The sequence below is a fragment of the Nematolebias whitei genome, chromosome 4 (assembly GCF_014905685.2).
Source record: "Nematolebias whitei isolate Nwh7 chromosome 4, NemWhi1, whole genome shotgun sequence".
In the NCBI taxonomy this organism is placed as follows: Eukaryota; Metazoa; Chordata; class Actinopteri; order Cyprinodontiformes; family Rivulidae; genus Nematolebias; species Nematolebias whitei.
In genome coordinates, this window is record NC_056501.1 from 20,848,311 (window position 1) to 20,853,171 (window position 4,861).

The 4,861-nt window shown below is 36.2% G+C and overlaps 1 long non-coding RNA gene across 1 annotated transcript; it reads right to left on the reverse strand.

The window, feature by feature from the left end:
• Window positions 1-1,347: 1,347 nt before the first annotated feature.
• On the reverse strand, window positions 1,348-3,475 carry LOC119408472. The gene is made up of 3 exons (XR_005186737.1): window positions 3,378-3,475; window positions 2,798-2,840; window positions 1,348-1,642 (listed from the first exon to the last, which is right to left on the reverse strand). It is a non-coding gene; the product is annotated as an uncharacterized LOC119408472 (long non-coding RNA).
• Window positions 3,476-4,861: the final 1,386 nt, after the last annotated feature.

The following is a 4,861-nucleotide window of genomic DNA, read 5'->3' on the forward strand; positions in this document are numbered from 1 at the left end:
TGGACCGCTACACAGGACAGATCAGAACCCTCCGCTCATTCACAGAGCACTGCACTAAAACCATGGATATACGGTGCGATCCGATGTGGTGATATCTCCGTATTCTTCACATATACGTACAATTTCCGGGAAATTCCGTATCGCATCCCCGGCAGATTCAGTTTTCGGATATCCCCGTATACGGACACAAATGGATCCTAAAAAAATCCCAAAATCCGGATACTTATCTGCGGCAGATCCCGAAAATATGTGACTCTGTTATCCCTCGGGATTCCAGCTTTAGATCTCTTTGCATTCTTGCCGCATCTTTGACGTATGGTTGGTTTCAGATTCACGCATATACGTGACAGATGTCTGTCGGATATTTACAGATTTTTATCTGCGAAGGATCCTGAAGTATGCGATCCCTCGGAGTTCCAGCTTCAGATCTCGTTGCATACTTGCCGCATTTTTGACGTATGGTTGGTTTCAGATTCATGCCTATACGTGACAGATGTCTGTCGGATATTTACAGATGTTTATCTGCGAAGGATCCTGAAAAATGTGTGCATGTGATCCCTCGGAGTTCCAGCTTCAGATCTCGTTGCATACTTGCCGCATCTTTGACGTATGGTTGCTTTAGATTCATGCATATACGTGACAGATGTCTGTCGGATATTTACAGATGTTTATCTGCGAAGGATCCTGAAGTATGCGATCCCTCGGAGTTCCAGCTTCAGATCCTTTTGCATACTTGCCGCATCTTTGGCGTATTACGTGGCAGATGTCAGTCGGATATTTACAGATTTTTCATTTATGCAAATTTGAGAATCTGATATACTCTGCCTGTAAATACAGGTTTGGCATGTAGGTAAGCCTTCAAGTAAAATAACTATATCTTAACATGTTTCCAATGGTTAGTTGTTTTTTTGTCTTGCACTCCATTTAGTTTTTATTTGTAATACGTGAAGTGCTTTATATAACTATTTAAATCTGCTATAGGCTACAAATAGTTGGCTTCTAAGATCTTTAACATTTTAAGATCACCCAGTTTTTTACATCAAAATTAATGAGTCTTTAATTTTGGTTTATGTACCATCATCATGATGTACAAATCACAAGCTGGACCAGTAAGCACATTACCATTTCAATAAGAACTATGAAAAATCAGTATAATAAACAGTTTATGAAGCAGTCTAGTAAATACACAGTGGTTTGTATCTTCATAACACATACTAATGCAAACATATCATAGACATGAAAACACTGACCATGACTTTCTTAAAGATTTTCTTTTTTTTATTAAAACACACACACACAAAAAAAAAACCCCTACGGTTTCATTTGTAAAAAAATCCAACCTACGGTTTCATTTGTAAAAAAAAATAGTTGTTGGTGCCTCTTGGAGGCTGCCTCAGGCTGCATTTCCCACTGGGCACTCTGCAATGTAGCCATCCATTCTGCAGGGCTTTGTTTGAAGCTCAGCAAGTTTGTACTGGCATCTGTCTAAAATGTCCTAGTTTTGCTGCTCTCCCATTCAGGTGGATAAACTTTCCATGTGTCTTTGTCTTCGTGTCGGTCTCGTACTCATAGGCATGTTGGCACCCCCTCATTCTTCATCATTTAAAATGGAGCGACCAACAGACCGCCGTGAATTCAAAAGCTTCAACAGAAAACACAGAAAACACAAGGTCAATAAGAGCACTTTTTAAAATGTATACATAACAAAAAGCAAATGCATCCATATCTCAATTCTTAGATTCTCAAACAAAAAGTTTACGGATGTTCCAAAAACCTTTTTTTTAATCTTCCCATATTGAATATTTTTAGTAACTCATATCTACCAATAGATGGCGCTTTAACACATCTTTACACGAGGACCCAGAATTTAATTAAAAGTTTTACTTCTTCTGCATTGCCAGAAACTATAGTTTCACACATCTACAATGATGTAATGTGAGACTAAAGCAAATCAGATATATTTTGCATTCTAATTCTAATTCTGTTTCCTCTAGGATTTTTTTTTATTTTTAGCTAGTTTAGTTTTAGCTTAACCTCAGTGCTAACAATGGCTCTTGGCTTGGTAGCCATTGGGGGTCCTCCCCCAGAAAATTTTGAATAAAATAGATGCCATTTCCTGCATTCTGGTGTATTTAACATCTAGTTTTACCTACATATGTAAACTATTCAATAAGTATTTTAGAGTTAATGGCAGAACAAGAAGTACCCTGAGACAAACATGCAGCATTAACACAGTGTGAACATTATTCAAGAATTGTTTCTATAAGAACATTATCAAATATTTTATGTGAACGTAAGATACTAGCAATCACAGCATTGTAAGAGGGGGACAGTTGAACCCGGAGGCCTCCACCTCTGTTTAATGATGGACGGTTTCTTTTCACAAAGATGGCCTCCTTTACTCCTCTCTCAGTCATCGTTCCTCTCTATCAAGGAGGAACGATGACTGAGTTTGTCTCAGCTCCTCAGACTGAAGAAATCTTTTTGATACAAAGAAGAATCTGTCCAGAGGAATTAATTTATTGAGCCTGCATCAGGACAATAATCTGTAAAGCTTTAGTATATTTGATAAGGAAAACTCATTTTGACTTAACCAATTAATATATAATTAATATATTGTCATAACTCAGAACAAATCTCCCCTTTTTACAAAGCCTTATGATCAATTCAGGCCAGTTTCATTAAAGGGTTGAATCATTTAACATCTCAAGACACTTTTCATATACAGCAGGTCTTCACCAGACTCATACTCTTCATTATATAATTATAATAATATTCAGTCAATGAGTACTCTTACCTGCCCACTCTGTGCTGCGTGATGTGGAGCTGCATCTTGGGTGCTACAAGACAAAGATTCAGTTATGTGGCGTTGCATTATAATATTATTTAAATTATATAACAGTATGTTAAGTCACAATGCCACACACCAACAGTTCATTGACTTGATAACTTGAACGGTGTTTTGCAGGAAAATCCAGGAAAGTATTCTAAGTTGATTTGTAGTTCTAAACATATTTAGTGGTCATTTTTTGTCCAACATTGATTACTTCCAGCCTAGATCACAATTATATTAGCAAATACACTTAGACAATGACATCATAAAACAGCTTTTAGAAAAGCAAATAGACACCTCTCACTGAGGAGTTGCCCAACAGTGGTCAGCAGCCACTGGTTATAGATGTCTCCCATTCCCCCTGTATGAGTGAAAAGTTGTACTGAGCAGAATAAAATGGACAAACAGCCTCAACTTGACGTGACGCTGACAACGCCATGTTGTAAAAGGTCGAGTAACACACCGGTAAAACTACATATTTTACGCTCTAACCACATGCTTGGTCAAAAATAATTAGAACTAAATATGTGAAGCAGCAACTTACTGAAAATCGTAGATCCGCTTGGCTTTGAATCAAACACGTCGCGTTATCCGAGAAGGACCTCGTTTGTGTTATCCCGCCAATGTAATACCGGAAGTGTCTTCTTCTTCTTCAGTTAAACGGCTGTTGGAAAACGGTGCATTACCGCCACCAACCTGTAAGGAGTTTGGCGACGTGGACAATTTAATTTACAGTTAAGACTCAAAAGGGTTTACTTGTGTGTTTTATCTGTAAATTAAGTTGTTTCATGGACTTTATTTTTTCATTTAAATAGCCTGCATCACACTTTCAAGAGACGTTTACCTAACAGAATAAATGAAAAGAAGAAAATGGACAACCATATGTTTATATTGTTGAGGTTTGTAAAGTCAGTAAAATTAAATATTTTATCATTATTGATGAAAAGTTGACATGAAAACCTCACATAAACTAAGAATAAAAAATAGCTAAATCTGTTGAATTGCTGTACAAAAAAACCAATATAGGATGTCACAGTGAGCTCATCCATGAAGTCATTTGCTAATCTGAAGAAGTTCCAATCTGTAGTTGTTCCAATCTGTAGTTGTTGGCTCTATTTTATATTTAAAGTATATGATTACAATTATAAATACCATTAGACTAAATGTGATTCCACATGTGATTATCATTGCCATCTTAAATGATCTTACAATTTTCTTACTTCTTTTGTTTGCTTTATGGTTTATCGTATGTGACCCATCACATCAAAATGAGGATTAAGTCAAATTTGGTCAAAATGAGCCCATTACATCTTCAGATTTGTGGCTTTCAAAGCTATATTTTGATACTGGATCATTCTGATATCAGAAGGGGATTCAGAGATATGACTTAATTTGGCTTGTTGGTTACAATAATACATTAGGCTATTATTTGGTCTGAAACCTAATTGTTTAAAATTTTAATAAGAATTTTTAAAAAAAATTAGGCTTTTTTTTTTTTTAGACAATTCAATCAAATGTTACACTGATAGAACATTTATTTGTTATATTTTGATAAAACGCAATTTTTGCAAATATTTTACTCAAAACACTTTTAATCCTCACTTCGATGTGATGGGTCACATATTACCTTTTATTGTACTTATATTAAATGAACAGTTTATAAAGTAGTTTAGTGAATCAGGTGTTTTACACCTAACTGCACATTAATATCATATACATAGAAAACAAAGAATTTGTTAAAAGATTTTTATTAACACACACAAAAAAAAAACTTCACTTCAAATACGTTTTGTCTATGCCTCTTGGAGGCTGCCTCATGCTGCATACGCCACTGGCCACCCTACGATATACCATTCTGCTCGACTTTTGTTGCAGCTGGGCAAGTTGGCATTGGCACCTATTCAAAATGTCCGTGAGCTTTGTTGCCCTCCATTCAGGTGGATACACTTTCCACGTTTGGCCGTTTTCACTGTCTGTCTCTTCATCGCTCATCAGACATGCAGACGCCCCTTCAAGATATTTGAACTC